Source organism: Cervus canadensis, chromosome 29, assembly GCF_019320065.1.
Source record: "Cervus canadensis isolate Bull #8, Minnesota chromosome 29, ASM1932006v1, whole genome shotgun sequence".
Classification (NCBI taxonomy): Eukaryota; Metazoa; Chordata; class Mammalia; order Artiodactyla; family Cervidae; genus Cervus; species Cervus canadensis.
The window spans coordinates 35,557,036-35,579,895 of record NC_057414.1 but is presented as its reverse complement, the minus strand read 5'-3'; the positions used below and the strand labels follow the sequence as shown (position 1 = coordinate 35,579,895).

At 43.7% G+C, this 22,860-nt stretch overlaps 1 pseudogene; it reads right to left on the bottom strand.

Annotated features, from left to right (window-relative positions):
- Window positions 1-10,066: 10,066 nt before the first annotated feature.
- Window positions 10,067-18,824, bottom strand: LOC122430870 (annotated as a pseudogene).
- Window positions 18,825-22,860: the final 4,036 nt, after the last annotated feature.

Genomic DNA, 22,860 nt, shown 5'->3' with positions numbered 1-22,860 from the left:
GACTGATATGTAAGAAGGCTACTGTCTGTCATCCAAATATTAACCTTAGAATTTAAGATTCCGCTCACATCATGAGAAGTCAGTGCAGTAAGGTTTCACCATTAACTATTTTTAAAGCTTCAGGCACTAATAAAGCCACTGCCCCAATTACTCTTTGGCAGTGGGGCCACCCACATGAAATTACATCTAATTATCTGCTTAGATAAGCAATAGGTTGCTGTTGAGGCCCTTGGGGTTGTGTCAAAACTCCTAAGGCCACAACTTTTCTTTCAGTGACAAATTAAATTCTGACCCTCTGGGCAAGCTCAGAGCAGGAGCTTGCAGGAGGGCAATCTGAAGAATCTTAAAAGCCTTTTGTGTATCTTGAGACCAAACCAGTTTGTCAGTTTGGGCCTGCTGACTTTCAGTTATAAGTTAATTTAAAAGCCAGGCTTGTACCCCATAAGCCAGAATTCAAATGTGAGAGTAGCCAGTGATTCCCCAAATTCCTCTCAATTGTGTTAAAGTCATAGGTAGGGAATGGTTTAGTATAGGTTTAATTCTCCTGGGGTCTATGGCCCTAGTCCCTTGTGACATGATTAAGCCCAGATATCTAAGAGATTGTTGAGAAAGCTGAGCCTTTTCTCTTGATGCCTTGTAACTGCAGCCTGCCAGAAAGTTTAAGAAGTCTTCTGAGGCTCTTGAATAAGCTTTCTCTGTCTCAGCACAAAGCAAAGTATCATCTACAAATTGTAACACCACTCTTTGAAGCTATTAAAGGTTTGAAGATCCCGTGACAAACTTTCTCCAAATAAATGAGGACTGTCATGAGATCTCCGGGCAAAACTGTCCAGGTTAACTGAGAAGCTGGCTGTGTAGGCTCCTCAAAGGCAAATAGAAACTGAATTTCCTCTGCCAGAGGCCCTGAATAGAAGGCACCTTTTAAACTGAACTGAACTGTACTGAACTGAAAAGCTTAGCACATGCCTGCCTGAGTCCTTCAAGAACACATCTGACAAAATGACTCTGATCCCATCCTCCTTTAGCTGTGTTGTAGTCCCAGTCTGGTTCTGTAGTTGGGACCGCCTGATTTCCAGTGGGGAGGGAGGTTATCTCATCCTCCCTCTTCCCTACTGAGTCATTACCAAACCATTCATTTCCATAAGCAACCACTTTCCCCAAAACTCGACTCTTTGAGTCGGGAGCCAGTGTTTGTCCCAAGACATACATCATATTCTTCCAAGTAAGGTCATAAAGCAGAGTAACACCTTTAAAAGCTCTAATATATTTTTCTGGGTCATCTAAATAGTCTCCCAGATCCTCCTTGGTTTTTTGTATTTCTTGAAAAGAAAAAGGCTTATTAACTCTCATAGGCTGATTATTTCTCCTGCTGGGTGCTTCATGAAGAGGCAACAGCTTGTGTGGCTGTTCCTCAGTCTCTCTGGCTGCTCTGTGCATATGATCCCAGGGATAGATTGGAGAAACCTGCTTTTCTTTATCTCTTTGTCTCCTGTCCTCCATCTCATCTAGCAAAGTAGGAGGACAGGAGGGAGCTGAAGGTTTCACACCCAAATCTATACCCTTAGGACCTAAGTCTGGCATATTTCACAGAGAGAAAATGGGCAACACATATGCTACTTCTACCCAGTTTCCTTGTTTTCTACAGAACTGGTCTAATTGTAAAACACTATTATACTTAAGAGACCCTCCAACTGGCCATGGTTCACTGTCCTCTAATGGATACTGTGGCCATGCAGGATCACATAGGAAGACCAGGTGTGTCTTTTTTAAGCCCTGGGGATCAAGTCTATCCCAGTTTATCAGGATACAGCTCAAAGTAGTGAGGCTGGAATTCTTAGGTCCCGTGTGTAAGAGAGAGAGAGAGAGAGAAAAAAAGCAACTAGCACCCTCTTTCTACCGGAGGCGTCCCTGCCTGCTCTAGATGGTGATATAGACAGAATTTACACCAAAGCTTTTCTTTACTGGTCGAACTTTGTCTGTCACTTACCAATGCAGGTGATCCTACTCGTCCCTCCTGGATCTACCACTGAGATAGGGTGGAGATGCACCAGGGGTAGACCTCATGGCATCCCTGATTGATGTCCAGATCCTCACCATTAAAACCTTGCTTGCCTCTGATGCCACCCAGGGTGCAATCAGAGTAACCTTCCAGAATGCTTCCCAGGCTTAACCACTGGGGCAAGTATTCTCATCACGTGAGTTCCTGGGCACGACCCTGAGTGTATTCTTGACCACAATACGACTGATACTAACATAAAACTGAGATGTTCTTTCCAAGCCTCACCACATCAATATAAGAGCCTCCTAAGCATCACCACAGCAGTATAAGAGTTTCCTCTGTTTCACTAAGAGCCAGCTTTACCGAAGGGTGAGGGGGAATCCCTTGTAGTTCCAATCTGAGTAACCTTCAGCCTCAGAGATGCTCTTGAAGCTAGACCTCCATCTAGCTTCCAAACTTTCCATGCCTAGCAAGGCTAGGCGCTTCCTGACTTCCAATGCAAGTTTGGGACCAAAGTCATTGTACACACTAATACCATAGATCACAAGTCCCTTGACAGTCTATGATCCAACAGATTAGGTTAGTACTTCTAATTCCAAGGAGTTCTGAAATGGTCAAAGAGACCAAAAATTTGACTGAAAAGGAGAGTTAAGTTCACATTCTTTGCCCATTTCTGGTGGGTACCCCAAAGGAGCCATGGGTGCCTCTTGGCATTGGAAGTTCAAGATAAACCCCCAACAGGTATCTGCCATAAGCCATGTGAGGTCACCACAGAACCGCAGAGCAGGGCTCCACCGATGCTTTGTGTAGGGCGTGTCATTCATTCACACAAGCACACCATAGGGTTAATAAAGTACAGCAGAAAACGTGTTTACTACGAGAACAAAGAACTAGAGCTCCAAGCATTCTTACCTTCTCCTGAAGAATCTCCCCCAAGACGAAAGTTTGTTGCTAAACCATGCAAAGGCGCCAGGATTCTTGGCCACCAGAGGAGAAGATTTCAATCTGGGGCCCGAGAAGAGGTTTGAATGCTCAGATATTTTGTGTAATAAAGTTTTATTAAAGTATAAAGGAGATAGAGAAAACTACTGACATAGGCATCAGAAGGGGGCAGAAAGACTACCCCTTTGCTAGTGTTAGCCATGGAGTTATATACTCGCTAATTAGTTATTACAGTGAATCAAAATAATGTCTGGACATTGTAAAGACCTCAATAGACCTACTCCCATAATTTACACCTTAATATAACAGGATTAGCCAGAAGCTTTTTTTCCAGAGACTTTCCTCAAGCAGAATACAGTATTGTTATATAATCCTAAGGAATGTAGAGGGACAAAAAATTTGTCCTTTCTTACTCCTTGAGAATTCCAAACCCCTCTCTCCTTGGGGACTACTGTACTTCTTATCAATCTGTCTTGGAATTGACTCTCTCAACAATATACACCCTTTACATACTCCTTTCCCGATTTGGAACCAGTCTGTTTTTCCATGTTCAGTTCTAACTGTTGTTTCTTGACCTGCATACAGATTTCTCAGAAGGCAGGTAAGATGGTCTGGTATTCCAATCTCTGTAAGTTTTTCACAGTTTGTTGTGATTCACAGTCAAAGGCTTTTGCATGGTCAATAAAACAGAAGTAGGTGTATTTCCGGAATTCTCTTGCTTTTTTTTATGATCCAGTGGATGTTGGCAATTTGATCCTTGTTTCCTCTGTCTTTTCTAAATCCAGCTTGAACATATATAATTTCACAGTTCATGTACTGTTGAAAACTTGCTTGGAGAAATTGCTTTGGTAGCATTTGAGATGAGTGCAACTGTGTGGTAGTTTAACATTCTTTGAAATCGCCTTTCTTTGGGATTGCAATGAAAATGACCTTTCCAGTCCTGTGCCCTCTGCTGAGTTCTCCAAATTGGTGGCACATTGATTGCAGCACTTTCACAGCATCATCTTTTAGGATTTCAAATAGCTCAACTGCAATTCCATCACCTCCACTAGCTTTGTTCGTAGTTATGCTTCTGAAGGCCCCCTTGACTTTGCATTTCAGGATGTTAGCCCTAGGTGAGTGATTACACCATCGTGGTTATCTCGTTCATTAATAACTTTTTTGTATAGTTCGTCTATATATTCTTTCAACCTCTTCTTAACATATTCTGCCTCTGCTAGATCCATTCCATTTCTGGCTTTCATTGAGCCCATCTTTGCATGAAATGTTCCTTCCCTACCTTTCATTTTCTTGAGCAGATATCTGGTCTTTCCCATTCTATTGTTTTCCTCTATTTTTTTTTTTTTGGCACTGATCACTTAGGAAGGCTTTTTCTTAATCTCTTCTTGCTTTTGTTTGGAACTGTATATTCACATGGGTATGTGTTTGTTTTCTCCTTTGACTTTTGCTTCTCTTCTTTCTTAAGTTATTGGTAATGTCCCCTCAGACAACCATTTTGCATTTTTGCATTTCATTTTCTTGCAGATGGCCTTGATGTGGTATTTACACATCAAAAACAAAGATAATTGCAGCCAGTTTCATTGCTTCATGGCAAATACGTGGAGAAGCAATGAAAAAAGTGAGAGACTTTATTTTCCTGGGATCCAAAATCACTGCAGATAATGACTGCAGCTGTGAAAAAAGGGACACTTGCTCCTTAAAAAAAAAAAAAAAAAGCTATGAAAAACCTTGAAAGCATACTAAAAAGCAGAGGCATGCCTTTACAACTAAACGTCTGTAGGGGCAAAGCTATGGTTTTTCTGGAATTCGGGAGTGGATGTAAGTTGGACCATAAAGAAAGCTCAGCACCAAAGAACTGATGCTATCAAACTGTGGTGTTGGATAAGACTCTTGAGAGTCCCTTGAACTGGAAGGAGATCCAACCAGTCCATCCTAAAGGAAATCAGTCCTAAATATTCTTTTTAATGACAAATGTTGAAGCTGAACCTCCAATACTTTGGCCACCCGATGGGAAGAATTGACTCATTAGAAAATAAAGACCCTGATGCTGGGAAAGTTTAAAGGCATGAGGCAAAGGGGAAGACAGGAAACGAAATTGTTGGGTGGCATCACCAACTTGATGAACATGAGTTTAAGCAAGCTGTGGGAGTTGGTGTTGGACAGGGAAACTTGGCATGCTGCATCTCATGATATAGCAAAGAGTCGGACATGACTGAGAGACTGAACTGACTGATGTACAGAGGGCAATCAGGGAGCAGCAGAAGTCTTTGGGGAAGGAGGAAGGAATGATTCCTGGATAGCTGACAATGATGGGTCGGCTGGCCGGTTCAAGCTAGAGAAGCTGTAGGGAAGCAATTATATGCCAGGTGGAGAGAATGGTAAGAGAAAGGCAGGGCAGCAATGCTGGGATTTCCCAGAGGACAATATCCCTTTTCTATTAAACTTTATCAGTGCTCAATTTTGTTAGATGATTGGAAACATGAGTTTTGTTTTGGAAGTGGCAGAGCAATATAGAGTGGAAGAACTGATGCTGAAGATGAAGCTCCAACATTTAGGCCATCTGATGTGAAGAGCCAGCTCATTGGAAGAGGCCCTGATGTTGGGAAAGACTGTAGGCAGAAGGAGAGGGATCAAAGGGATTAGATGTTGAGACAGCATCACCGACTCAATGGACATGAGTTTGAGGAAACTCCACAAAATAATGAAAGACAGGGAAGCCTGCTCTGTTGCCATACATGTAATCACAAAGTGTCAGACATGACTTAGCAACTGAATAACACCAATGAGAACAGAGGATCCAGTGAAGCCTCTGGCCCTGGTAGGAGTGGAGAAAGATTTAGGTGGAAGGGGAGGCTTCCCATTCTCTGGTGCAGGTCCTTGAATCCAAGGCAAGGAGCACAAGATATTGAATGTGTTACCAAATATTGTTTTCTAAAGAAACAAAAAAACATTATCTGTAGGATTGAGAGCTTTGACTGAGTTTGTGCTCTAGATTTTACTGAGGGATGTGGAAGGAAACTGGAGTGGGCTGAGTCTGCAAAAAGCAGGTGATCAGGTGTTGGAGGGCGAGGCATGTGGTAAACATTCTGCACTAGGTGGAAAACGAATCCAGAAAAAGTGTCTCTTCTGCAGTGTACATGCCAACATATCCCTTTGTTGAGGCAGATCACTACAGTGGTGTTTTGGGGCAAGCGAGAAATGCACAGTGGTTGGATTGCTTTTATCAATTTCTGTGGGTAGTTAGATGAGTCAGTGTATGGTTACTTCACTGCATGGTTGGAATCATGCTTGGGAACAAAAACTAGATGAGGTCCACATATATTTCATCATTAAACAGAAAGATAGGAAGGTTTCTAAGGCAACTGTAGGTAATTTCAACATGAGGGGCCAAATGGGGACAGTTTCATTTAACAGGTTGTGATTGGATTGCACAGGTTGCCATAGTTGTTGCTATGATAAGTAGCCATAACAGCTACTTGTTGCTATGCTGGAGATGTGGGAAACTGACAAGACATCAAAAGCCTTACAGCTCTCCTTGCAATGCAATTTCAGGCTAGAAGTCATTGGCAAGGAAAGGCTGACAGGTTAGGCTGGGAAGGGAGTAATCTGAGCCAGTAGTCATTAGCTCTTGTTGGAGCCCAGAAAACAGAAGCATCGGCTCAGTCAGAATTTTGTATCATGGTTCAAAAATAGAGGTCATTTGGCTTGAATCAATATTTAGCCTTGGGGATGGCAGCCATAACCTCTAAACAGAAGATTTCCTTCTCCCCGGGTGGGAGGATAATTCATATTTGTTCCAGACTCAGGAACCCAGAAAGCCCTCTCAGCACCACTTGTTCTTAGCAGGCACACCTGCAATCTAGAAGGTGGAAATATCATAGCACGCATTTTCCAGATGAGAAAACTGAGGTTAAGGGACTTGATCAAGTTCACACATCTATACATGTGAATCGTCAAGCAAAACCCCAGGGCAATAGTCCTCAATTTGCGTGTTTTTGCTCCACACCCACTGGGAGTGGTGGGTGGTGATCTGGCAGAATGCTTAGGCAGAAGCATGCCATGTTCAGGCTTAAACTGAAGAATGTAAGGAAAACCACTATGACCTGAATCAAATCCTTATGATTATATAGCGGAGATGAAAAATAGATTCAAGGGATTAGGTCTGGTAGTCTGAAGAACTATGGATGGAGGTTTGTAACATTGTATGGAGGCGGTCAACAAAACCATCCCCAAGAACAACAAATGTGAGAAGGAAAAGTGGTTGCCTGAGGAGGTCTTAAAAACAGCTGAGAAAATAAGAGAAGTGAAAGGCAAAGGAGAAAGGGAAAGATATACCCAATGGAATGCAGATCTCCAGAGAAAATCAAGGAGAGATAAGAAAGTCTTTGTAAGTGAAAAGTGCAAGAATTAGAGGAAAATAATAGGATTGTAAAGAGTATAGAACTCTTCAGGAAAATTGGAGCTACCAGAGGAACACTTCATGCAAAGACGGGCAGAATAAAGGACAGCAAAGTCAAAGGCATACCAGAAGCAGATGAGATTAAGAGGAGGTGGCAAGAATGCCAAGAGGAACTGTACAAAAATGGTCATAAATTCGGGATAGGGATGATGCTTGGTTCACTCTTGTAAAGCCCGATATACTGGAGTATGAAGTCAAGTGGGCCTTAGGAAGCATTACTACAAACAAAGCTAGTAGAGGTGATGGAATTCCAGATGAGCTGTTTAAAACATCCTAAGGAATGAGGCTATAATACTGCTGCATTCAATATGCCAGCAGTTTGCAAAACAGCAGTGGCCACAGTACAGGAAAAGGTCAGTTTTCAACCAATCCAAAAGAAAGGCATTTTCAAAGAATGTGCAAACTATCATGCAATTGCGCTCATCTCACTTGCTAGCAAGGTAATGCTCAAAGTCCTTCAAGCTAAGCTTCAGCAGTACATGAGCATGAGACAAGTGCTCAAACTGAGAAGTTTCAAATGTACAAACTGGATTGAGGAACCAGAGATCAAATTGCCAACATCCATGATCATAGAGAAAGCAAGGGAATCCCAGAAAAACCTTTTCATCTGTTTCACTGACCATGCTAAAGCCTTTCTTTGTGTGGACCACGACTAACTGTGGCAAATTCTTAAGGGAATGGGAGTAGAGGATCACCTTACCTGTCCCCTGAAAGTCTGTGTGTAGGTCAAAAACTGGCCGTTAGAATCAGACATGGAGCAACTGAAAGATTTAAAATCGGGAAAGGAGCATGAAATGGTATACAGTGTCACTCTGGTTATTGAACTTATATGTAGGATACATCATTCAATATGCCAAACTTGATGAATCTCAAGCTGGAATCAAGATTGCTGGGAGAATTATCAACAGCCACAGATATGAAGATGACCCCTCCCTAATGGCAGAAAGCAAAGAAGAAATAAAGAGCCTCTTGATGAGGAGAGGAGATGCAAAAAGTGGCTTAAAACTCAAGATTCAAAAAACTATTCTCAAAATAATACTCAACAGTCATGGCATTCAGTCCCACAATTCATGGCATATAGATGAGGAAAAGTGGAAACAGTGGCAGATTTTATTTTCTTGGCTCCAAAATCACTATGGACCTTGACTGCAGCCACAAAATTAAAAGACATTTGCTCCTTTGAAGGAAGCACGACTATGAAAAACCTGGACAGTGTAATAAAAGCAGAGACTCACTTTGCTACAGAAGTCTGTAGAGTCAAAGATATGACTTTTTCCTGGAATCATGCATAGGTGTACGATCTGGACAAAAAGAGAGTGAATGCCAAAAAATTAAGCTTTTGAACTGTGGTGCTTGAGAAGATTCTTGAGAGTCCCTTATACAACAAGGAGATTAAGCCAGTCATTCTGAAAGGAAATCAACCTCTGACCCCTGCTGTCTCAGCTGAGGCATCTACTGAGGGCCTCCAGGTGGAAAGAACAGATGCTTCCACTGCAAAAGTGCCTAACCATAGCAGTTCCAAGCAAAGAGCTTGTAGCTCCACCCCTGGAGGAAGCTCAAAAAGGCTGAAGGCTTTGTGTACCCTGGGGGCCCCCAAACATGCGTTGCATTCTCCCCAGCAGCATTGGAGGCCAAGGAAGGGGCATTCTGGGCCCTGGGGGAGGGGCATGCCTCAGAGATCCACTGGGGCCATCACTTACCAAGTAGGACTCGAAAGGACAGAGCAGGCATATGTGGCAGAGAGCTGGTGATTGGGGTGTGGGAACAAGAGGGAACCAGCTCTGCAGGAACTACCTCTCCCAGACTCCCCTGGAGGAGAAGCCCAGTGATAAGATCATCTGAGATGGGACGAAGAGAGTCTATTTCATTACCCCTTAGAATTCCTCTGAATGAGGAGGTGGTGGAGTTGGTGGGTCATCATGAACTCTTCCATGGCCTAGACCATCCCCCAGTCGCTATCCTTGGGGCTGCCACTCCCCAGCTTCAGTCATGTAGTTCTGGAGGAAACTGAGAATCATGTGTGCTGCTGGGTCAGGGCCAATGACCATGTAAAGCCAAACATAGGACCCCATGGTCCTGCCAGGATGGCTGATCTGGGGCTGTTCAGGTGATCTGAGGTGGGTCATTCAGAGAACACCATTGAACTCTGATATCCCCGATCTTCTTTTCTTACTAGGTGATGCCTTGGGGATACAAAATACTAAGGCAGGTAGCTTGGACTCCCTCACTAGGTGTAGAAGCCTTAAGGAAGAAAGTTGTCAGGCTAAGACCCCCAAAGGAGAGGGAAGGGAAAGAGCGAGGGTGAGAAAGAGAGAACTCATGACTTCTGATTTCTTGGGTCCAGTCACAGATCTTTGTATTTACTCTGATTCTTGTGTCCTGGATTCCCAGAATCATTTCAATGAGTCTCCCTTTTCCTTGAAGCCATTTGGAGTGGGCTCCTCTCAATTTTGATTCAGACTTGGTTCTAGATCCTTCACTCCCAGACACAAACAGAGGCACCCATTTGTTTCAGCACCATTATGAGTGAAACACTTCATTCTTTACTGAGAACAGGGTGTGCAGACCACCAAATGCAGTTCATCAGCATCCTGGGCAGGAGTGCCCTAAGTGTGAGTGAGTGTGTGTTAGGAGTGGCCTTACTGATTCCTGAATCACTCCAAGCGTTACACTGCCTGTGCCAGGCCAATTCTGTCATTTCCTCGATCAAAGACCGAGAAATACAGTCTCAGGAAGACGTCACCCAGGACCCAGGTCTCTGCAGATGCACTCGCTGTGTTCTCTTTAAAGTTGATAAAGCAGTCGCCGCTAGAATCCTGGGGGAGTCAGAGACACACACCAGTCAGCCTGAGTCCTTATCAGCGACTCCCCCCAATATCGAGACCGAGCAGCGTTCTTGGTTTTATTTTCCTCTTTTGGTAAGTATCTAGTGGTTTTATGAGCTTCAGGGCATGTGAGAGTTCATCCAAAACCAAAAAGGGCCCATACATGCGGCTGCCATGAGGAAGGGTGTGGTGAGTGGAGGACTGGGAGTTCAGGAAACAGTGGAATGATAAACAACAAAGTCCTACTGTAGAGAGTAAGGAGCTATATTCAATATCCAGTAATAAACCACATGAAAAAGAATAAGAGGAAAAATATATATTTTTTACGTGTATAAATGAGTCACATTGCTATGCAGCAGAACTTAAGGCGACACTGAAGATCAGCCACACTTCAGTACAATTATTAGAAAAGAACAGGAGTGTCCCCTGGTTCTCCTCACTCCCTGTTTCTTTCCTTCTGACTCCTGCTATTTGTTTTCTCTATAGAGAATGCAGGTCCTCCTCTGGCATCCCCACAATCCAACCTTTATTAAATAATTTTATTTTGTATTGGAGTATAGCTGATTAACAATATTCTGAGTTTCAGGTGGACAGTAAATGGACTCAACTGTATGTACCTTTGTCTCCTGGACCCGGAGATACCCCTCCCATCCTGGCTGTCATAACTGAGCAGAGTTCCCTGTGCTACACAGTAACTCATTGTTGGTTATCCATCTTAAATATAGCAGTGCCCACAACACGTTCTTGAAGACTTAACTCAGTAACTGTGGGAAGCCTCCTTTGGCCCACACTCACCCTCTTTGGCCACTCCAGGCTTGATTGGGTAACTTATTCTGGTTTCCCATTCCCACCGGTCAGTCAGTAGCCGTCATCACCTTTAGTAAGTCCCCAGTGCCCCAATACAGAGCACCTTCGGATGCCATTTGCATGGAATCCAGTGCAGTGTTGCCTAAAACCAAGCAACCCTCCATATGGCTCCATGAGTTTGTGGTTTTAGAATTCCTGACATTCCTTCTGTTCCTCAAAGCCTTCTCTGAGCCCATCAGCCTGCTATGTACTCCCACAGGGAGCTGACATGAAGCCTCCACCCTGTGCCAGGTGAGCAGTCACTGTGCACCCTTTATTCACCTTAGTATTCAACATCCCCAGTCCGAGTAGGGGTTGGGTACCCCAACTCCCAAAGGGAGCATCTGGTAAGGGCAAGAGGAAGAAGCAGCCGAGAACTATGGTGACCATGTAATTTATCATCCAAAGCAGAAATACTTTGAGAAGGGAAGGGAGACTGTTAATTTATGCTGGGACATCACACTGGGATTGTCCCCAGACATTCTCCTTGTAACATGGCCTATTTCAGGGACTGCTAGCGCTGACTTTCATGTTCATGCACCTCAGGTTTCAGATTGAACTGAAGCTCTCTGAGGACTGACGGCCTCAGTGTTCCCCTCGCCTTGTGACTCCCACCATGCCAGCATGGTGTGGTGTGTCCACATTTATTTCAGGATGATCAGTGTCCCAGATGGCGCTTTACGCTCAAGTGATTGGTTCTGTGGAAGGCACTGGCCCAGCCACAAGGCTCAGAGGCATCTGCAATGGTGTGACATGGCCTGCAGATGTCGCCCTCCTCCCAGCAGCAGTCCAAGAGTTCCTGCAAGCTCCAGTTTGAGAACCAACCCTCAGTATTGTCCCCTCACCTTAATGGTGTAGGCTTGAGCTGGCAGTGAGTAGTTGATGCCATTGATAGAAGATAATAGAGCATAGGTTATGGACTGCAAAACATGAAGCATAGTGCTGCTAGAGTGAGAGGGAGAGAGGCTGTCCCTGGAGATCCTTGTGTGTGGAGACTGGGAGTGACGCTAGGGCATGACCTTTCACCTCGGAACCCCGTGGTGTGGCGCCAATGAGCCTCAGGATATTATTGACCAGTCTTCTTGGGCCATGGATCAGTGATGTACCGGTGTCCACAAGGGCCTCACAGCCTCCAGAACAAGCAATAACCTGTCTTTTCATGGTGATGCTGAGAGACAGTGCAAGAAAATGGGCATCAAGGTCACTCTGCGTCTCCCCAGAGCTGCCCCCTTCCCCACTGTCTCCTAAACAGCCCTTTGTCTCTTGCCCTGACTCTCTTCATCTGCTCTTGACACGGCACCTCCTTTGACATCCTTGAATGCAGTACTTAATACACCAGGATCTTTTGTACCTTGACACAAGCTGGTCTTCCTTCCTAGAAGACTTCTCTCCTCCTTCACTAGCAAATTTCTTCTCATCTTCCAGATTCCAGCTTAATTGTCATGGATTCATGGAAGTCTTTCCTGCGGTGTTTATCAGTTTCCTGTCTTGGCCACTCTCTGTAGACCCTTCCTCACGTCTAGCACGTACCAAAGTCACAATACACTAAGTGTGTGTGTCATTTCTGTGTATCTGCCTTCTTAGATGTGAGGGCAAGTTTTATTCTCATTGCCTCCCTAAAGTGCCGGCACACAGTGGATGCCCAATGTTTGTGTGTTGAATGAGTGAATGAAAACTGTGAAAATAATGAGATACACCCAGAGAGCTATATCTGGTGTGGAACAAATAATGGGTCAAACAGAGTGAAGATGGAGATTCACAGGGGCAGCAGATTCTTATAGTAGAGGGAGAGAGGGGCTGCTCTGGGAGAGGGTGTCTCCCAGCACTGCTCCTACAACCAGCTCAGACCCTGAGACCCTGGCCAGGAAATACATGACTAGCCCACAGAAACTCAAAAGAACAGGTCAGCTTTTGTCTGAGGGTATCACACAGAATCCTATCCAAGAGGACAGAAACCTCTTTTCCTCAGGTCACTCCTGGATCCCACCTTTCTGATTTTCTGTTATAGCCCCTGCCCCACTGTATGCCCAGGTACATGGGGTGTCCTTTTTATTAGTTGCTTTCACGCCTTAAGACTGCAGCCAACCTCTTTCCACTGCTGGGTAGCTTCTCCATAAGGAGACCAGTTTTCCCCATTTGCTGAGGACTTTCCCTGTTTGTAAACTGAGACTTATCTGTACTGAGAACTTGGTCCCAGGTGGCCCTGCACAGTTGGTCATCTTATAGCGCTGTCCAGGCTGGGGAAATCCTCCCTGATCCTGTTCACCACACTGCAGAGTCCTCTGACCATGCTCCCCGCCTCACAGGGCAGCAGCTGCAGCACTCTCCCAGCTGCACAGACCTCTCTGGACCCTGTGAGGACCCTGGTCAGAGCGCTGGTCAGGAGACCTGGGGATTATGAATCCATGGTCTGTTTGTGTATCTATGTGCTTGAGTGTTTGTTTGTATGTGTGTTTGTATGTGTCACTGTGTGTGCTTCTGTGTCTCTGACTAGCTATGCATGTTTATATGTGTCTGTGTATGTGTATATGTGTCTGCTTGTGTGTTTCCATATGTCTGTGTGTCTGTCTGTGTCATTGAGGATGGTGTATATATTTGTGTGACTGTGTGTTTGAGAATCCATTTGTGAGTATCTGCGTGTGTCCATGTACAGATGTGGAGCATCCCTTGGGCTGACCCTCAGAGAGAGAGGCTCACCGGTCCATGCGGACATGCCAGTAGCCCGCTTGGGTCAATGGTAGCCAGTTGAGCCATCCCTGGTAGTAGCGGTGGTCCACCCCACCAAACATCACCACACTGCCCTCCAGCTTGCTCCTGTAGAGAGAAGACAGTGGGGGGGATCCTTGGAGGACGGTAACAACAGCACTGTCTGAGAGCTTTGCTTCTCCACCCATCAAGGCCCTAATAAGGTCCTCCTCGACAGATGCAGGAATCGAGGCTAGGAGCGACTGGGAACCAGACGGAGGTCGGTTACTGGCTAATGAGTGGCACAGAGGAGGTTAGAAGCTGAGTCACCTGGCTGGGCTCTACCCACTATATCTGCTGAAGATGCCCTGGACCTCCTGTGACATGAGTGCTCAGACACCCTCAGAGGACAGGGTGCTGAAGCATTTTGGCTTTCCCCTTGTCCACTTTGTCATTTTTCTGGAAAATCAAGGCCTGGGAGTGCTAAGGGTGTGGGATCAGGTCACCCAGAGTTGGCTCCACTAGCCTGTGACCTCTCCTGTCCAAAGGGCCCCACACTCAGAAGCAACCCCACCTCTGCTCTCGTGTCTTGAAATGCCTAATATTTCATGAACAAGGGGTCCCACACTTTTGTTTTGTGTCCCACACTTTTATTTTTCACTGGCTCTTGCAAATTGGGTAAGTGGTCCTTCATTACCAGTAAAATGCTAATGAGGAAGGAAAGCTATCCACCATCATTCTCCTTCCTTATCAAATTCATAGTCAAATCCTAATGCCTTTTCCTTCAACTTGTTTCCTGTTGCTTCTCATTAGTCTCCCTCCTCACTCATCCCCCTAGACCAAGTTATTGATCTTGAGCCCAGGAGCAGGGTTATGTTCCAATAAAACGTTATTTATAAAAGCAGGTGGTGAAGCCAGGTAGGGCCCTGGGGCCATAGTTATCTTGGATTAGATTATCTCTCAGCATACTTCTTTCTCAAGTGTTCTATAAATTTCATGCAACTGAAAGCAAATTACAGCTAATTTGGAGAAATGGATTGTCCATCTCAGACTTACTTGCTCAGGTAGAAGGCAAAAACAGGCTCAGAAACGCCACCTTGATTCTTCAGGTTGTCAAGGATGGGGATGCCTCCAGTGAAAGATAAGTTGGGGTAGTTCAAGCCCAAGACACCATCAAAAGGTATTCCCTCAAACCCGGATTCCGCCAGTCTTAGACCGAATTGCTGGTCAGTCTTTACAAGGTCCCCAATCTGTGTGACAGAAGAGTGATCCCACTTACAGATATGTGAAGTGAGGCTAGGACTGGGCTTGGATGCATTGCCATTAGATCCTCAGAGAAGAATTGAGGTTGGGCTGTGTCTTCGGTGGAACTCAGACAGTTAGACCATGCTGGGAGGGGGATTTGGGTTCCATTTGAGAGAGGCTATGAATTTTAAAACATCTGCCCCTCTGAAAAACACCAACTGAGTGAGTCAAATTGGCCTGGTGGCTTCTCTACAGATGGGGCAACCAGAGTCAGGCCAGGTCCCATTGGTGCCCCCTTGTGGACAAAATGAGCCGAGAGTAAGGTAGCCTTCTCTCTGGCATCATTTGACCCAATGACAGGAATGGACTGCTTTCTCTGTAAGGTGTTGTGGATTCTGTGTCTGTCCAGGAAGACAGAAGCTGAAAACACAATCTTGCTTGCAGGGATCTATGAATTGCCTGGGGAATTCACTTTTCGGGATATGTGGGTCTTTGTGTGAGTGTATATGAGAGAAAAAGAGAGAGAGGGGAACTACTCAAGTACTTTGGGGGAGGCAGGCCATAGGTTTATTAGACTCTCAAAGGCCCCGTAGAGTGAGAACTCATTTATGAGGCCCCCTAACTTCTCAGGCCTCCAGCTTCCCAGTCTGGATACCTGAAGCCCTTGACTGCCCCGAGGGTCCCCAGATCAGTTTTATTCTGTCCCCAAACACCCCACTGCAACTTCAGTCCTGAAAAGCCAGTCGAGCTCCAGTGTTTACCACATGTGTGTCCTCAGCAAGGCCCTTGATGTCTGTACTTCAGTTTCCTAATATGCCACATGAACTAATCAGAGTAACTGCTGTGTGGGGTTGTTGCAGAACTAAACCAGTTATCACCTGAAAGTGCCTGGAAGAGTCTGTGAATATAAAAGTGGGTGCTTTTGTCCCCTCTTCTCATTCCCAGCAAAATGAACCTTGACGTGCTCATGGGCAGAGAAGCTGCAAGTCCCCATCTCAAGCCACTCTCTGGGTTCGCTAAAATATGTGCTTGTGTGTCCCCATGGGCACTGCCTCCCCAGGGACAGGATCCTGTGGGTAAGATGGCCAATCTACGGATTGAGGCTAGGAAAGTCCTGCCAATGGTCCTGCATCAGTTTTGCAAGCAGTGGTCACCCCACAGCCAGACCTGACTCAGCATTTGTTACACTGTTACCCGAACGTTGTCAGGAGCATGAACTCCCTTCATACTCCCAGAACAGTATTCTATGCTGAAGGTGTTTCTGATAGGCCAGAAGGTGGAAGACTCAATATGTCTGATCATAACATGTGAGGCTGCAGACACAAGAGATAAGTGTCATCAGGTGCCAAGGGTGCAAAACAGGGTGGCAGGGCAAGGGAAAGATGGTCTGGGTACGGAGTGGCTGTACTCACAACAGGTTGGGCTGGTGCAAAAGACGGATGGCACCCACAAGTCAAATGAGGCTGAGTCAAAGACAACCTGGAATTCCTGAGGGGGTGTTCCAATGGTGATGTCACCCACTTAGAGCATCTACAGGGGAAAGGAGGGAGTAGGTTAGTGCAGAAGAGGCTACCCTCTATTCCCACACTCAGGCCTCCCTCTGGATGTCAATATCTCTTGAGATCACTTTCTAACCACCATGCAGCTCACTGACGTTGGTCACAGAGGTGCCTGCATTTGATATATTTTTCCTGTGCTACATGGTATGCAGGATATTGACTATGACCAGGTGGTACAACATGCTTTGGAAGAACAAAGGCATAACCACTGGACCTCCAGGACCACTAGGCACCCAGGGAAGTCCTGGTGCCTTCATTTGAGAAGCTCTGTAGTCTCTCAAACATAGGCTTAACACCCCCTTCTCCAGGACGTCCTTCTTGATCAACCTCAGCCACTCCCTCTAAACTCAGACCACATCCAATCAACAGCACACAGGTGACCCTTTCATTTGACATCTATTTACTAATATGCCTATCTCTCAGGCCGGCATGAGCATTCTTGAAGACTAAATAAGCCCTTTTTCTAATCTAAAAACAGTAACCACAGTGTTAAATACTTATGGCTTTACAAAGAATACGGGTTCAGGAACTTTTTACAGCTGTGGTTCTTGCATCTGTGGAACCTGAATTTCTCTGCCTGGGGATTGACAATTGCTTTGCCTTTGGTTCTATCAATTGATCAGTGACAGTTCACTCTTCATCTGTAACTGACTGACTCACTTATTTCAGAAGGAACAATCTCCCTCAAACTAATGACACATCTTTGACACAGAAATGGATATATACCTGCCACCTGGTAATTGCCGGGCCCAGTCACAAAGACCAACAGTTGAGGATGAGAGTGTCTTCTCCTCTGGATTGGGTCACTGTTTTCCAGTGTTTCTGCCTTCTGTAGGAACCCCAACCCCACATCCCACCTGGCACCTCCAGATGAACCCCGGTGCTAGCCTAGAGCACCAGGGGGCGCTGTGGAGCACCATCGTCCCCAAATACTCACATCTTCGATGTTTCTCAGGGGGTGTGTAGCTATATTTGAGCCAGGAGAAGAAGTCTGGTACAGTCTGTAAGCATGTTCCTTCAGGAAATTGTTCAGCATGTTTTTTTCAATGAGGGTTTTTCTCATGATCTTCACTCTGGTTAGAGTTATACTTTACCGAGCATTTGACAAAGAAAACGAAGAAGAAGCTACAATTAGCTGTCAGTGTTCAGTTATAACTGTCTTTGTAATGGCCCTGTGTATTTTCTAATCATTTTTATGAGGCATATTATTATCAGAATTTCATGCATATACCATGGCAAAGACATAGGTTTGCTTACAGGTTCTGTTCTGCAATCTGGGATAAGACATATGACCATGTGGTGTTCAATCTCCCCCTTGGTAATATGGTGAAATGTAACAATACAAACCCTCCAAATAGTATTTCTTGGTGATAAGTGAAGTGATGGATATATGGTACCTGATAAATAGGAAGTCTCAACAATGACAGGCATTAGCATTGCTGGTGCCATCCCACTGTATCCTTCTCATAGAACCTCAAGGAAGAGGTAGAAGGGGGACTCTTATGCTCTTTTACAAGGGAGCAATTTGAAATGCAAGAGGTTACTGAATTTGCTGTGGTCACACTGCTTATCAGATATAAAACTGTATGTAAAACAGTGTATCTTTCTCCAAGTTGAAAGAGAAGAGGGAGTTGAAAAAAGAATCCAGGAGATAGGGAACAAGTAAGGGAAATTCTGAGGCTCAAGAAGGAAGAATGAGTCAAGTGAAAAATTAAAAGAAAACAACACAGAGAGAAAAACTCTCACAGAGACTTCCAAAGAGAAGGAGAGGTAAATGATAGTGATAAAGAGATGCAGACACAGACATATACACACGGAAGTAGACACGGAACAAAGAGGACATGTTGAATAAAATGTAGAAATGTACTATTCCTCAGGACCACACCTACATCTGCATAGACTGTGCACTGAACAGTTGTAAGGAGTTGGATTTTCAATAGGTCATGACTGGACCCCAAGAGTTGTGCAGCCATGCAAATCTACACCAAGACCCTTGGGATCCACAGTTCCTAAAGCAAGGCACTTATCAATAAGTAAGGGTTGAACTTTAAGACTGCCAGGGAAATATTCCATTTCCCATCTAAACCTGATGGCTGGAAGAATAATCAGATGAAAAGAAAAATCTGAGAAAGGAAGATGATGCAGCTTTCGGTCCCCAACTTACTTGACTATGCACTCTGAGAAGGCCACCAGCCCGAGGAGCACAAGCCACTTCACGCTCTTTCCTGGCTCCAAGTACTCAGAGAGGTTCGGGTTCTTAGCATGTAGTGGTGACCAGGAGCCCCAAGTTATATATGCTCTGACCTACCCTAGTTTTCCCCTTTATGCCACTAATAGATCTGATAAAAATACAAAGCTTTTGCTAAATCTGTACCTTTATCAGTGCCCTTGGCGAGTGGTCTTTGAAGCGTCTCAGAATACAGACAATTGAACTGTAATCTCTTCCTTAAATCTTGGCTGGAAAATCAAACTGATCTGCATGGACTTCTAAGATGATGGAGAACCTTGCCTACTTGGAGAAAAATCTGCTAAGAACATCATGAAAATGGTAACTAGGGGCCATACTTGACATTCATGGTTTCATGTCATCTTCCTAGCCACTTCATGAGATATGCACTGATGTCTTCATTGGAGACAAGATTGCTGGGGGGATAAGGTGTCAAATGACAAAGTGAAGACTTCAGGGACAGCCCAGGGACATACAACTGGCCTTAGGTAATGGGTCTAATGGCAGAGATCAGGGGCATCTATGATGCCAGTCAGCATCAAAGATTTATGGCAGAGTTGTACTTCAATTGCATGGGTTTCAGTATTGGGATAAATGTCATATGCATCCACAAGTTATTTTATATCATCCAAAAAACATACAAGGAAAAACTGTGTTCTGGGTTCTGGGTTAAAGGCTTCAAAGTCAAAGTTGATAAAGACAAAAGAAATCTTTATCATAAGAGAGCTAGCAGTCTAGTTCTCACAAACTCATGGCCCCAGGAGGCAAGAAAAATGATAGTAGGACTAGGTGCCCATGCTGGACTCTGGGCAGCACAGGCCTGCCCACTGGGAGCAGCCTTTCGTCCCCCTCAACCATGCTGGAAAGCAGGCCAGTTGGCCATGTTTCAAGAGAATCAGAAGGTTGGATATTTATATTCAGTCTATTGATTTTGTGTTAGCAACTAATTTTCTTTTCCCTAAAAAACAGTGGTAACACAATCTCCAGAAAGATGTGCTGGAATCAGCCTTCAGTCTCTGCAGGTTTTTGTATCTGGCCTAGACTTGGGAGTGCAGTGGGGACAGAGAGGAATTTAAGTTGGTTGATTTAAAAAGAGAATGTTAAGATCTTCTATTTCTTTCTGGTTCACTTTTGGGAAGTTATACTTTTCTAAGAATTTGTCCATTTCTTCCAAGTTGTCCGTTTAATTGGCATAGAGCTGCTGGTAGTAGTCCCTTATGATCCTTTGTATTTCAGTGTTGTCTGTTGTGATCTCTCCATTTTCATTTCTGATTTTGTTCATTTGGTTCTTCTCCCTTTGTTTCTTAATGAGTCTTGCTAACGGTTTGTCAGTTTTGTTTATTTTTTCAAAAAACCAGCTTTTAACTTTGTTGATGTTTGCTATGGTCTCTATCGTTTCTTTTGCATTTATTTCTGCCCTAATTTTTAAGATTTCTTTCCTTCTATTAACCCTGGGGTTCTTCATTTCTTCCTTCTCTAGTTATTTTAGGTGTAGAATTATGTGATTTATTTGAGTTTTTTCTTGTTTATTCAGGTAAGCCTGTAATGCTCTGAACCTTCCCCTTAGCACTGCTTTTACAGTGTCCCATAGGTTTTGGTTTGTTGTGTTTTCATTTTTGTTCTTTTGTATGCATATTTTGATTTCTTTTTTGATTTCTTCTATGATTTGTTGGTTATTTAGAAGCGTGTATTTAGCCTCCATATATATGAATTTTTAATAATTTTTTTCCTGTAATTGAGATCTAATCTTACTGCACTGTGGTCAGAAAAGATGACTGGAATGATTTCAATTGTTTTGAATTTCCCAAGGCTAGATTTATGGCCCAGGATGTGATCTATTCTGGAGAAGGTTCCATGTGCCCATGAGAAATAGAAGACCTAAATAGACCCATCACAAGCAAGGAAATCGAAACTGTAATCGGAAATCTTCCAGCAAACAAAAGCCCAGGACCAGATGGCTTCACAGCTGAATTCTACCAAAAATTTAGAGAAGAACCAACACCTATCTTACTCAAACTCTTCCAGAAAGTTGCAGAAGAAGGTAAATTTCCAAACTCTTTCTATGTGGCCAACTTCACCCTAATTACAAAACCAGAAAAAGATGCCACAAAAAAAGGAAACAATGGACCAATATCACTGATGAACATAGATGCAAAAATCCTTAACAAAATTCTAGCAAACAATATCCCTCAACATATTAAAAAAATCATACATCATGACCAAGTGGGCTTTAACTCAGGAATGCAAGGATTCTTTAATATCCGCAAGTCAGTCAATGTAGTACACTTCATTAACAAATTGAAAGACAAAAACCATATGATTATCTCAATAGATGCAGAAAAAGCCTTTGACAAAATTCAATATCCATTTATGATTAAAACTCTCCAGAAAGCAGGAATAGAAGGAACATACCTCAACATATTTAAAGCTATATATGACCAACCCCCAGCAAGCATTACCCTCAATGGTGAAAAATCGAAAGCATTTCCGCTGAAATCAGGACCAAGACAAGGGTGCCCACTCTCAACACTACTATTCAACATAGTTTTGAAAGTGTTGGCCACAACAATCAGAGAAGGAAAAGAAGAAAAAGGAATCCAGATAGGAAAAGAAGTGAAACTCTCACTGTTTGCAGATGACATGATCTTCTACATAGAAAACCTAAAGACTCTACCAGAAAATTACTAGAGCTATTCAATGAATATAGTAAATTTACAGGATATAAAATTAACACACAGAAGTCCCTTGCATTCCTATACACTAACAAGCAGAAAACAGAAAGAGAAATTAAGGAAACAATACCATTCACCATTGCAACAAAAAGAATAAAATACTTAGGAGTATATCTACCTAAAGAAACAAAAGACCTATACATAGAAAACTATAAAACACTGATGAAAGAAATCGAAGAGGACACCAACACATGGAGAAATATACCGTGTTCATGGATTGGAAGAATCAATATTGTCAAAAAGCCTATAAACCCAAAGCAATCTGTAGAGTGAATGCAATCCTTATTAAGCTACCAACGGTATTTTTCACAGAACTAAAACAAATAATTTCACAATTTGTATGGAAATACAAAATACCTCGAATAGCCAAAGTCATCTTGAGAAAGAACAATGGAACTGGAGGAATCCACCTGCCTGTCCTCACACTATAATACAAAGCCATAGTCATCAAGACAGTATGGTACTGGCACAAAGACAGAAATATAGATCAATGGAACAGAATAGAAAGCCCAGAGAAAAATCCATGAACCTATGTACACCTTATCTTCGGCAAGGAGGCAAGAATATACAATGGAAAAAAGACAACCTCTTTAATAAGTGGTACTGGGAAAACTGGTCAACCACTTGTAAAAGAATGAAACTAGAACACTTTCTAACACCATACACAAAAATAAACTCAAAATGGATTAAAGATCTAAATGTAAGATCAGAAACTATAAAACTCCTAGAGGAGAACATAGGCAGAACACTATCTGACATAAATCACAGCAGGATCCTCTATGACCCTCCTCCCAGAACATTGGAAATAAAAGCAAAAATAAAGAAATGGGACCTAGTGAAACTTAAAAGGTTTTGCACAACGAAGGAAACTATAAGTAAGGTGAAAAGACAGCCCTCAGATTGGGAGAAAATAATAGCAAATGAAGCAACAGACAAAGGATTAATCTCAAAAATATACAAGCAACTCCTGCAGCTCAATTCCAGAAGAATAAATGACCCAATCAAAAAATGGGCCAAAGAACTAAAGAGACATTTCTCCAAGGTAGGCATACAGATGGCTAACAAACACATGAAAAGATGCTCAACATCACTCATTATCAGAGAAATGCAAATCAAAACCACAATGAGGTACCATTACACGCAAGTCAGGATGGCTGCTATCCAAAAGTCTACAAGCAACAAATGCTGGAGAGGGTGTGGAGAAAAGGGAACCCTCTTAACCTGTTGGTGGGAATGCAAACTAGTACAGCCGCTATGGAAACAGTGTGGAGATTTCTTCAAAAACTGGAAATAGAACTGCCATATGACCCAGCAATCCCACTCCTAGGCATACACACTGAG